This window comes from Ranitomeya imitator, chromosome 1 (assembly GCF_032444005.1).
Source record: "Ranitomeya imitator isolate aRanImi1 chromosome 1, aRanImi1.pri, whole genome shotgun sequence".
NCBI classification, from domain to species: Eukaryota; Metazoa; Chordata; class Amphibia; order Anura; family Dendrobatidae; genus Ranitomeya; species Ranitomeya imitator.
The window spans coordinates 340,372,233-340,385,926 of NC_091282.1; the positions used below are offsets into that span (position 1 = coordinate 340,372,233).

The following is a 13,694-nucleotide window of genomic DNA, read 5'->3' on the forward strand; positions in this document are numbered from 1 at the left end:
GGATGTACGACAGGGGATGGTAGTCATGGACAAAAGGAATGCGATCTTTAGAGCTGGTTCTGGTGGTGGAGATAGTTTCTGATGTATTTAGAGTTTGGGGCGGATAGCCTCTCTCTAAGAATTTGGAGCGCATCTCATCCAACCGTTGTGTCTGTCTAGTTTTATCAGAGACTATCCTGTGGACCCTTTTAAACTGCGATTTAGGAATGGCATTTTTCATTCTGGTAGGATGGAAGCTATGGTAATGAAGGAGACTGTTGCGATCTGTGGGTTTTGTGAAGAGATCTGTGGAGAGTTCTCCCTGGTCATTCTTGCAGACTAATGTATCTAAAAAATTGACCTCTTTCTGATTATATGTTATTGTGAAGTCAAGACCAGGCCATGATGTTTTTAGAAAGAGAAAAAAGGTTTTCAGTGTTTCTTCTGGGCCATCCCAAATACAGAATATATCGTCGATATATCTTTTCCACATTACAGCATGTGTCTTAAATAAGCAATTGGTATAGATGGCACTCTCCTCATACTCCGCCATGTAGCAGTTAGCATATGGAGGTGCTGCATTACTGCCCATGGCGGTCCCACGCGTTTGTAAAAAGAATTGATCCTCAAAAAGAAAGAAATTCTTAGTCAGAATGATAGAAAGTAGATCACAGCAAAGATTAATTTGTACTGGGTCCATTTTGGAGGATGTGAGTAGTGTCCTGACCGATTTAATTCCCTCAATATGCGGTATCGATGTATATAGGTCCTTGACATCGAATGTCACCAAAAAAGCTTCTTTTGGAATAATGGTGAGGTTATGGATGAGTTCTAGGAATTTTCCCGTATCCAGTAGGAAAGAAGGGGTCTGTTGGATCAGAGGTGTAAGGATCTTTTCTAAGAATTTAGAGATAGGTGATAGAATGGATTCAGTCGAGGCGACAATAGGTCTGCCTGGTGGATTGTTTAAGTTTTTATGGATCTTTGGTAAGATGTAAAAAACCGGAGTGATAGGATTTTGTTTGATAAGGTATTCACATGTCTTTTGATCCAAAACACCCTCTTCACAGTACTTCATGAGGGTGTCTTTGATCAAATTTTTGATTGTGTTCGTAGGATCCCTATCCAGGGGGGTATAAATGGATGTGTCATGTAATTGGCGGTATGCCTCTTGGGTGTATTTTATCTTATCCATAACAACTATCCCACCCCCTTTGTCCGCTGGTTTAATAATTATACCCTTATCACTCTGCAGGGAATTAAGGGCTTGCTGATCCAGGGGAGTGAGATTCGGCTGAATTTTTAACTTTCCTCTATCAAAATCCTGTCTTAGTCTATAAAATGAATTGTTCACAAAAGAAATAAATGTTTCTAGTGCATTCGATCCTAGTGGGGGTCTATAGTGGCTCTTGTTTCTGAGTCCGAGACTGTTGGATGTCAAAAGTATACCCGTGGGGATCACGGAAGGTCGGGGTATGATATCAGACTCAGAAAAATGTACTTTTAATCTGAGTAGGCGGTAAAACCTCTGTAGGTCCATCTCCAGGTTAAATGTACTAAATCTATAGCTAGGGCAAAAGGACAGACCCTTTTGCAATACCTGATGCTCTGCTACACTCAAGGATTTTGAAGATATATTAATTACAAGGGGATTGGTACCTGGGACCGGGTTATCCGCATGAAGTCCGTATTTCTCTGAATGTCTCTTTCCCCGGCGGGTCTTCTTCTTCTTTGGCTCCTCCCTTGTCCTAAAAAACGACCCGTGGGAGGTGGTCTGTCGTGTCGCTCTTGGTCTGATCCTGAAGTCGAGACGTCCGTAGTCGATCTGTAGTTGGAGCGTGAAGAGAAGGTTCCCGAGTTGAAGCTGTCTCGCCATTTATAGACCCTTTTGTTTTCGTAATCCTCTGCGTCCCTTATGAATTTAGACCTCTTCCGTGCTTCAGTATCGCGTCGGTGTTGATCAATGACTGTGTTGATTTTACCTTTGAGTTCCGCGAGTTCTTCAGTCGTGGAGGATGCAGTCAGTTGATTTTCAATATTAGCAATCTGTTCCTTACTCCGGGTGATCCCCAGATGCAGGTGCTCTAGCGTGAGAGTCATAAGATCGAAAGAACATTTGTTTAATATTTTTTCGAAACGAGAACAAAAATCAGGTGAGTCACTGAAAAGGGTTGGGCGTAAGGGGACCCTCAAACCCCTAGGTATTCTCTGAACCTTAAGGTATTCGGTCAGGGTAGTGCAGTGGAGTTCAAGGTTCGTGCAGCGCCTTAATTCCCTTTCCAGGTCACGTCCCCTTGTCTCTCTAGGGGGAACTCTAAGGAAATCAGTGGATGCCGTGGACTGTGCTATGATGCTGGACGTCTCTTCTGCATTGTATGAGAAGGTGAGTGATGTCATGACCCAGGGAAGCGTGCTCTACGTAAGGGTAGTAACAGTGTAGATTGATAGCCGTAGGCACAGCTTATGTCAGTGGTGCTCAAGTAGGTGCCCAAACCATATAGTGTAGAAGATAAACTTGGCACACACTTGGTGGGATGCGGTGAAAATTTAATAAAGAGAGTACATACAGCAGACGTTTCGGTCAAACATAGACCTTCATCAATGTACTAAAACAACAAAATAATATGTATAACAAAATCAAAATAAAGTATTTACAATATGAACCCATAAGTGGGTCAAAAGTAGGCGGGTTAAAGGCATGTAAATAGCAGTATATGGTTATAAACATGAGCATAATATTCATATGAAAGATAACCAAAATTGGTCCAAGCATCATAGTCAGTCCTAGCATGAAGGTAAGGAGTGTGCTCTTAACCGAGTGAAGTCACTGGACGTATTAGTACTATTAGTGAGACCGACGTGCCACAATGCAAGTAAATGGACAGATACCTACCCTCTCACAAATCATACATCGTGTGGGGTCACTATAATAATGGTGGTAAGCAAGCGGAAACCTATAGTGGCATAAAGAAGGAATAATGCAGCAACCCCTATATAATACTGGCCAATATGGAACCTCCGAGTGAGTAGTGAGAAATAAGCGTAACATACCAAACTTGCTGAAGAGGATAGCGAATGAGGCCTGAAGACGGCACTATGGGGTAAAACAATAGCCATGGTACGTAGGAAGGCAAAGTGTATGTACGCGGTGGTACCGCTGTGCGAACAGATACCTTACCCGGTGACGAACTGTATAGGACGCGGTGTCCACCGCTTGTCCAGGAAGTGAGGAGAGCGCTAAGGAGCGGCCTTAAAAAGGAAGGCGCGCTAACGACAGACGCGCTCGACAGGAAGCGTCTAACCGGAAGTGACGCAGGGGGTAACATTGTGCGTTCCACCTGAAGAAAAGTGGGCGGAGATGTGCGTTCCATACCCGGGCATGCGCAGAGATAATACCTAACTCCTCGGATAGTGAGTCTATACGCTGACCTTAGCCACAGGGTACAAGTGAACATGCCACATTATGCAGGTGTGATGGTGTTCCGCTGATTATAGTTCATGTGACAGGTGGAAGAGTGAGAGTGGGGGTGCTGATCCTGGCCAAAAGACATTAATATAGACGATTCTGTAAAAGAAATACGCAGTTAGTACAATGAATGGAGGAGTGAGTTCCACATTGATAACAATATATCAGAGAAACTGGAGAAACAGTGGTCATATTAGATCAAGACATAAAGGATACGATATCATACTCCCTATTCAAACCCATGGGGGTTAAAGTCTGTAACTCATGTATCCAATAGGCTTCTCTCTTTTTAAGTAGGTTCACCCTATCGCCCCCTCTGCGTAGCGGTGTAACCTGCTCTAATACTTGGAACTTGAGCTGTGCGACTGTATGTCCTTGTGCTGCGAAATGATGTGGGATGGGCAACAATGTATTTTTGCATCTAATAGTGGATTTATGCTTGGAGATTCGATCTTTTATAGGTTGTGTTGTTTCACCAATATAGCATAATCCACATGGACATTTTATCAGATAGACCACAAACGATGTGTCACAAGTAAAGTATCCTTTAATGTTATATTGTTTCCCATTGTGGGGATGGTAGAACGTGGAGCCTCTCGTGACGTTGTTGCACTGCGTGCATTGTAGACAAGGGAATGTCCCATATTTTGGGTTAGTAAGAAACCGTTGCGTTGACATCTGTTGTGTTGTGCCTATGTCAGCCCTTACTAGCTTGTCACGGATGTTACGTGGTCTCCTGAAGCAAGGAAGGAATGGTTCCTTAAATTCTTTGATCCTAGGGTGAGCTGTGCCCAGGATATGCCAATAGCGTCTTATGGACCTATGAAGGATGTACGACAGGGGATGGTAGTCATGGACAAAAGGAATGCGATCTTTAGAGCTGGTTCTGGTGGTGGAGATAGTTTCTGATGTATTTAGAGTTTGGGGCGGATAGCCTCTCTCTAAGAATTTGGAGCGCATCTCATCCAACCGTTGTGTCTGTCTAGTTTTATCAGAGACTATCCTGTGGACCCTTTTAAACTGCGATTTAGGAATGGCATTTTTCATTCTGGTAGGATGGAAGCTATGGTAATGAAGGAGACTGTTGCGATCTGTGGGTTTTGTGAAGAGATCTGTGGAGAGTTCTCCCTGGTCATTCTTGCAGACTAATGTATCTAAAAAATTGACCTCTTTCTGATTATATGTTATTGTGAAGTCAAGACCAGGCCATGATGTTTTTAGAAAGAGAAAAAAGGTTTTCAGTGTTTCTTCTGGGCCATCCCAAATACAGAATATATCGTCGATATATCTTTTCCACATTACAGCATGTGTCTTAAATAAGCAATTGGTATAGATGGCACTCTCCTCATACTCCGCCATGTAGCAGTTAGCATATGGAGGTGCTGCATTACTGCCCATGGCGGTCCCACGCGTTTGTAAAAAGAATTGATCCTCAAAAAGAAAGAAATTCTTAGTCAGAATGATAGAAAGTAGATCACAGCAAAGATTAATTTGTACTGGGTCCATTTTGGAGGATGTGAGTAGTGTCCTGACCGATTTAATTCCCTCAATATGCGGTATCGATGTATATAGGTCCTTGACATCGAATGTCACCAAAAAAGCTTCTTTTGGAATAATGGTGAGGTTATGGATGAGTTCTAGGAATTTTCCCGTATCCAGTAGGAAAGAAGGGGTCTGTTGGATCAGAGGTGTAAGGATCTTTTCTAAGAATTTAGAGATAGGTGATAGAATGGATTCAGTCGAGGCGACAATAGGTCTGCCTGGTGGATTGTTTAAGTTTTTATGGATCTTTGGTAAGATGTAAAAAACCGGAGTGATAGGATTTTGTTTGATAAGGTATTCACATGTCTTTTGATCCAAAACACCCTCTTCACAGTACTTCATGAGGGTGTCTTTGATCAAATTTTTGATTGTGTTCGTAGGATCCCTATCCAGGGGGGTATAAATGGATGTGTCATGTAATTGGCGGTATGCCTCTTGGGTGTATTTTATCTTATCCATAACAACTATCCCACCCCCTTTGTCCGCTGGTTTAATAATTATACCCTTATCACTCTGCAGGGAATTAAGGGCTTGCTGATCCAGGGGAGTGAGATTCGGCTGAATTTTTAACTTTCCTCTATCAAAATCCTGTCTTAGTCTATAAAATGAATTGTTCACAAAAGAAATAAATGTTTCTAGTGCATTCGATCCTAGTGGGGGTCTATAGTGGCTCTTGTTTCTGAGTCCGAGACTGTTGGATGTCAAAAGTATACCCGTGGGGATCACGGAAGGTCGGGGTATGATATCAGACTCAGAAAAATGTACTTTTAATCTGAGTAGGCGGTAAAACCTCTGTAGGTCCATCTCCAGGTTAAATGTACTAAATCTATAGCTAGGGCAAAAGGACAGACCCTTTTGCAATACCTGATGCTCTGCTACACTCAAGGATTTTGAAGATATATTAATTACAAGGGGATTGGTACCTGGGACCGGGTTATCCGCATGAAGTCCGTATTTCTCTGAATGTCTCTTTCCCCGGCGGGTCTTCTTCTTCTTTGGCTCCTCCCTTGTCCTAAAAAACGACCCGTGGGAGGTGGTCTGTCGTGTCGCTCTTGGTCTGATCCTGAAGTCGAGACGTCCGTAGTCGATCTGTAGTTGGAGCGTGAAGAGAAGGTTCCCGAGTTGAAGCTGTCTCGCCATTTATAGACCCTTTTGTTTTCGTAATCCTCTGCGTCCCTTATGAATTTAGACCTCTTCCGTGCTTCAGTATCGCGTCGGTGTTGATCAATGACTGTGTTGATTTTACCTTTGAGTTCCGCGAGTTCTTCAGTCGTGGAGGATGCAGTCAGTTGATTTTCAATATTAGCAATCTGTTCCTTACTCCGGGTGATCCCCAGATGCAGGTGCTCTAGCGTGAGAGTCATAAGATCGAAAGAACATTTGTTTAATATTTTTTCGAAACGAGAACAAAAATCAGGTGAGTCACTGAAAAGGGTTGGGCGTAAGGGGACCCTCAAACCCCTAGGTATTCTCTGAACCTTAAGGTATTCGGTCAGGGTAGTGCAGTGGAGTTCAAGGTTCGTGCAGCGCCTTAATTCCCTTTCCAGGTCACGTCCCCTTGTCTCTCTAGGGGGAACTCTAAGGAAATCAGTGGATGCCGTGGACTGTGCTATGATGCTGGACGTCTCTTCTGCATTGTATGAGAAGGTGAGTGATGTCATGACCCAGGGAAGCGTGCTCTACGTAAGGGTAGTAACAGTGTAGATTGATAGCCGTAGGCACAGCTTATGTCAGTGGTGCTCAAGTAGGTGCCCAAACCATATAGTGTAGAAGATAAACTTGGCACACACTTGGTGGGATGCGGTGAAAATTTAATAAAGAGAGTACATACAGCAGACGTTTCGGTCAAACATAGACCTTCATCAATGTACTAAAACAACAAAATAATATGTATAACAAAATCAAAATAAAGTATTTACAATATGAACCCATAAGTGGGTCAAAAGTAGGCGGGTTAAAGGCATGTAAATAGCAGTATATGGTTATAAACATGAGCATAATATTCATATGAAAGATAACCAAAATTGGTCCAAGCATCATAGTCAGTCCTAGCATGAAGGTAAGGAGTGTGCTCTTAACCGAGTGAAGTCACTGGACGTATTAGTACTATTAGTGAGACCGACGTGCCACAATGCAAGTAAATGGACAGATACCTACCCTCTCACAAATCATACATCGTGTGGGGTCACTATAATAATGGTGGTAAGCAAGCGGAAACCTATAGTGGCATAAAGAAGGAATAATGCAGCAACCCCTATATAATACTGGCCAATATGGAACCTCCGAGTGAGTAGTGAGAAATAAGCGTAACATACCAAACTTGCTGAAGAGGATAGCGAATGAGGCCTGAAGACGGCACTATGGGGTAAAACAATAGCCATGGTACGTAGGAAGGCAAAGTGTATGTACGCGGTGGTACCGCTGTGCGAACAGATACCTTACCCGGTGACGAACTGTATAGGACGCGGTGTCCACCGCTTGTCCAGGAAGTGAGGAGAGCGCTAAGGAGCGGCCTTAAAAAGGAAGGCGCGCTAACGACAGACGCGCTCGACAGGAAGCGTCTAACCGGAAGTGACGCAGGGGGTAACATTGTGCGTTCCACCTGAAGAAAAGTGGGCGGAGATGTGCGTTCCATACCCGGGCATGCGCAGAGATAATACCTAACTCCTCGGATAGTGAGTCTATACGCTGACCTTAGCCACAGGGTACAAGTGAACATGCCACATTATGCAGGTGTGATGGTGTTCCGCTGATTATAGTTCATGTGACAGGTGGAAGAGTGAGAGTGGGGGTGCTGATCCTGGCCAAAAGACATTAATATAGACGATTCTGTAAAAGAAATACGCAGTTAGTACAATGAATGGAGGAGTGAGTTCCACATTGATAACAATATATCAGAGAAACTGGAGAAACAGTGGTCATATTAGATCAAGACATAAAGGATACGATATCATACTCCCTATTCAAACCCATGGGGGTTAAAGTCTGTAACTCATGTATCCAATAGGCTTCTCTCTTTTTAAGTAGGTTCACCCTATCGCCCCCTCTGCGTAGCGGTGTAACCTGCTCTAATACTTGGAACTTGAGCTGTGCGACTGTATGTCCTTGTGCTGCGAAATGATGTGGGATGGGCAACAATGTATTTTTGCATCTAATAGTGGATTTATGCTTGGAGATTCGATCTTTTATAGGTTGTGTTGTTTCACCAATATAGCATAATCCACATGGACATTTTATCAGATAGACCACAAACGATGTGTCACAAGTAAAGTATCCTTTAATGTTATATTGTTTCCCATTGTGGGGATGGTAGAACGTGGAGCCTCTCGTGACGTTGTTGCACTGCGTGCATTGTAGACAAGGGAATGTCCCATATTTTGGGTTAGTAAGAAACCGTTGCGTTGACATCTGTTGTGTTGTGCCTATGTCAGCCCTTACTAGCTTGTCACGGATGTTACGTGGTCTCCTGAAGCAAGGAAGGAATGGTTCCTTAAATTCTTTGATCCTAGGGTGAGCTGTGCCCAGGATATGCCAATAGCGTCTTATGGACCTATGAAGGATGTACGACAGGGGATGGTAGTCATGGACAAAAGGAATGCGATCTTTAGAGCTGGTTCTGGTGGTGGAGATAGTTTCTGATGTATTTAGAGTTTGGGGCGGATAGCCTCTCTCTAAGAATTTGGAGCGCATCTCATCCAACCGTTGTGTCTGTCTAGTTTTATCAGAGACTATCCTGTGGACCCTTTTAAACTGCGATTTAGGAATGGCATTTTTCATTCTGGTAGGATGGAAGCTATGGTAATGAAGGAGACTGTTGCGATCTGTGGGTTTTGTGAAGAGATCTGTGGAGAGTTCTCCCTGGTCATTCTTGCAGACTAATGTATCTAAAAAATTGACCTCTTTCTGATTATATGTTATTGTGAAGTCAAGACCAGGCCATGATGTTTTTAGAAAGAGAAAAAAGGTTTTCAGTGTTTCTTCTGGGCCATCCCAAATACAGAATATATCGTCGATATATCTTTTCCACATTACAGCATGTGTCTTAAATAAGCAATTGGTATAGATGGCACTCTCCTCATACTCCGCCATGTAGCAGTTAGCATATGGAGGTGCTGCATTACTGCCCATGGCGGTCCCACGCGTTTGTAAAAAGAATTGATCCTCAAAAAGAAAGAAATTCTTAGTCAGAATGATAGAAAGTAGATCACAGCAAAGATTAATTTGTACTGGGTCCATTTTGGAGGATGTGAGTAGTGTCCTGACCGATTTAATTCCCTCAATATGCGGTATCGATGTATATAGGTCCTTGACATCGAATGTCACCAAAAAAGCTTCTTTTGGAATAATGGTGAGGTTATGGATGAGTTCTAGGAATTTTCCCGTATCCAGTAGGAAAGAAGGGGTCTGTTGGATCAGAGGTGTAAGGATCTTTTCTAAGAATTTAGAGATAGGTGATAGAATGGATTCAGTCGAGGCGACAATAGGTCTGCCTGGTGGATTGTTTAAGTTTTTATGGATCTTTGGTAAGATGTAAAAAACCGGAGTGATAGGATTTTGTTTGATAAGGTATTCACATGTCTTTTGATCCAAAACACCCTCTTCACAGTACTTCATGAGGGTGTCTTTGATCAAATTTTTGATTGTGTTCGTAGGATCCCTATCCAGGGGGGTATAAATGGATGTGTCATGTAATTGGCGGTATGCCTCTTGGGTGTATTTTATCTTATCCATAACAACTATCCCACCCCCTTTGTCCGCTGGTTTAATAATTATACCCTTATCACTCTGCAGGGAATTAAGGGCTTGCTGATCCAGGGGAGTGAGATTCGGCTGAATTTTTAACTTTCCTCTATCAAAATCCTGTCTTAGTCTATAAAATGAATTGTTCACAAAAGAAATAAATGTTTCTAGTGCATTCGATCCTAGTGGGGGTCTATAGTGGCTCTTGTTTCTGAGTCCGAGACTGTTGGATGTCAAAAGTATACCCGTGGGGATCACGGAAGGTCGGGGTATGATATCAGACTCAGAAAAATGTACTTTTAATCTGAGTAGGCGGTAAAACCTCTGTAGGTCCATCTCCAGGTTAAATGTACTAAATCTATAGCTAGGGCAAAAGGACAGACCCTTTTGCAATACCTGATGCTCTGCTACACTCAAGGATTTTGAAGATATATTAATTACAAGGGGATTGGTACCTGGGACCGGGTTATCCGCATGAAGTCCGTATTTCTCTGAATGTCTCTTTCCCCGGCGGGTCTTCTTCTTCTTTGGCTCCTCCCTTGTCCTAAAAAACGACCCGTGGGAGGTGGTCTGTCGTGTCGCTCTTGGTCTGATCCTGAAGTCGAGACGTCCGTAGTCGATCTGTAGTTGGAGCGTGAAGAGAAGGTTCCCGAGTTGAAGCTGTCTCGCCATTTATAGACCCTTTTGTTTTCGTAATCCTCTGCGTCCCTTATGAATTTAGACCTCTTCCGTGCTTCAGTATCGCGTCGGTGTTGATCAATGACTGTGTTGATTTTACCTTTGAGTTCCGCGAGTTCTTCAGTCGTGGAGGATGCAGTCAGTTGATTTTCAATATTAGCAATCTGTTCCTTACTCCGGGTGATCCCCAGATGCAGGTGCTCTAGCGTGAGAGTCATAAGATCGAAAGAACATTTGTTTAATATTTTTTCGAAACGAGAACAAAAATCAGGTGAGTCACTGAAAAGGGTTGGGCGTAAGGGGACCCTCAAACCCCTAGGTATTCTCTGAACCTTAAGGTATTCGGTCAGGGTAGTGCAGTGGAGTTCAAGGTTCGTGCAGCGCCTTAATTCCCTTTCCAGGTCACGTCCCCTTGTCTCTCTAGGGGGAACTCTAAGGAAATCAGTGGATGCCGTGGACTGTGCTATGATGCTGGACGTCTCTTCTGCATTGTATGAGAAGGTGAGTGATGTCATGACCCAGGGAAGCGTGCTCTACGTAAGGGTAGTAACAGTGTAGATTGATAGCCGTAGGCACAGCTTATGTCAGTGGTGCTCAAGTAGGTGCCCAAACCATATAGTGTAGAAGATAAACTTGGCACACACTTGGTGGGATGCGGTGAAAATTTAATAAAGAGAGTACATACAGCAGACGTTTCGGTCAAACATAGACCTTCATCAATGTACTAAAACAACAAAATAATATGTATAACAAAATCAAAATAAAGTATTTACAATATGAACCCATAAGTGGGTCAAAAGTAGGCGGGTTAAAGGCATGTAAATAGCAGTATATGGTTATAAACATGAGCATAATATTCATATGAAAGATAACCAAAATTGGTCCATACGTCTGCTGTATGTACTCTCTTTATTAAATTTTCACCGCATCCCACCAAGTGTGTGCCAAGTTTATCTTCTACACTATATGGTTTGGGCACCTACTTGAGCACCACTGACATAAGCTGTGCCTACGGCTATCAATCTACACTGTTACTACCCTTACGTAGAGCACGCTTCCCTGGGTCATGACATCACTCACCTTCTCATACAATGCAGAAGAGACGTCCAGCATCATAGCACAGTCCACGGCATCCACTGATTTCCTTAGAGTTCCCCCTAGAGAGACAAGGGGACGTGACCTGGAAAGGGAATTAAGGCGCTGCACGAACCTTGAACTCCACTGCACTACCCTGACCGAATACCTTAAGGTTCAGAGAATACCTAGGGGTTTGAGGGTCCCCTTACGCCCAACCCTTTTCAGTGACTCACCTGATTTTTGTTCTCGTTTCGAAAAAATATTAAACAAATGTTCTTTCGATCTTATGACTCTCACGCTAGAGCACCTGCATCTGGGGATCACCCGGAGTAAGGAACAGATTGCTAATATTGAAAATCAACTGACTGCATCCTCCACGACTGAAGAACTCGCGGAACTCAAAGGTAAAATCAACACAGTCATTGATCAACACCGACGCGATACTGAAGCACGGAAGAGGTCTAAATTCATAAGGGACGCAGAGGATTACGAAAACAAAAGGGTCTATAAATGGCGAGACAGCTTCAACTCGGGAACCTTCTCTTCACGCTCCAACTACAGATCGACTACGGACGTCTCGACTTCAGGATCAGACCAAGAGCGACACGACAGACCACCTCCCACGGGTCGTTTTTTAGGACAAGGGAGGAGCCAAAGAAGAAGAAGACCCGCCGGGGAAAGAGACATTCAGAGAAATACGGACTTCATGCGGATAACCCGGTCCCAGGTACCAATCCCCTTGTAATTAATATATCTTCAAAATCCTTGAGTGTAGCAGAGCATCAGGTATTGCAAAAGGGTCTGTCCTTTTGCCCTAGCTATAGATTTAGTACATTTAACCTGGAGATGGACCTACAGAGGTTTTACCGCCTACTCAGATTAAAAGTACATTTTTCTGAGTCTGATATCATACCCCGACCTTCCGTGATCCCCACGGGTATACTTTTGACATCCAACAGTCTCGGACTCAGAAACAAGAGCCACTATAGACCCCCACTAGGATCGAATGCACTAGAAACATTTATTTCTTTTGTGAACAATTCATTTTATAGACTAAGACAGGATTTTGATAGAGGAAAGTTAAAAATTCAGCCGAATCTCACTCCCCTGGATCAGCAAGCCCTTAATTCCCTGCAGAGTGATAAGGGTATAATTATTAAACCAGCGGACAAAGGGGGTGGGATAGTTGTTATGGATAAGATAAAATACACCCAAGAGGCATACCGCCAATTACATGACACATCCATTTATACCCCCCTGGATAGGGATCCTACGAACACAATCAAAAATTTGATCAAAGACACCCTCATGAAGTACTGTGAAGAGGGTGTTTTGGATCAAAAGACATGTGAATACCTTATCAAACAAAATCCTATCACTCCGGTTTTTTACATCTTACCAAAGATCCATAAAAACTTAAACAATCCACCAGGCAGACCTATTGTCGCCTCGACTGAATCCATTCTATCACCTATCTCTAAATTCTTAGAAAAGATCCTTACACCTCTGATCCAACAGACCCCTTCTTTCCTACTGGATACGGGAAAATTCCTAGAACTCATCCATAACCTCACCATTATTCCAAAAGAAGCTTTTTTGGTGACATTCGATGTCAAGGACCTATATACATCGATACCGCATATTGAGGGAATTAAATCGGTCAGGACACTACTCACATCCTCCAAAATGGACCCAGTACAAATTAATCTTTGCTGTGATCTACTTTCTATCATTCTGACTAAGAATTTCTTTCTTTTTGAGGATCAATTCTTTTTACAAACGCGTGGGACCGCCATGGGCAGTAATGCAGCACCTCCATATGCTAACTGCTACATGGCGGAGTATGAGGAGAGTGCCATCTATACCAATTGCTTATTTAAGACACATGCTGTAATGTGGAAAAGATATATCGACGATATATTCTGTATTTGGGATGGCCCAGAAGAAACACTGAAAACCTTTTTTCTCTTTCTAAAAACATCATGGCCTGGTCTTGACTTCACAATAACATATAATCAGAAAGAGGTCAATTTTTTAGATACATTAGTCTGCAAGAATGACCAGGGAGAACTCTCCACAGATCTCTTCACAAAACCCACAGATCGCAACAGTCTCCTTCATTACCATAGCTTCCATCCTACCAGAATGAAAAATGCCATTCCTAAATCGCAGTTTAAAAGGGTCCACAGGATAGTCTCTGATAAAACTAGAC

The 13,694-nt window shown here is 43.0% G+C and overlaps 1 protein-coding gene across 3 annotated transcripts in view; it reads right to left on the reverse strand.

Moving 5' to 3' along the window:
• RBM19 (RNA binding motif protein 19) overlaps positions 1-13,694 on the reverse strand; it is a 126,362-nt gene that overhangs the window by 46,012 nt on the left and 66,656 nt on the right. The window lies entirely within an intron of this gene.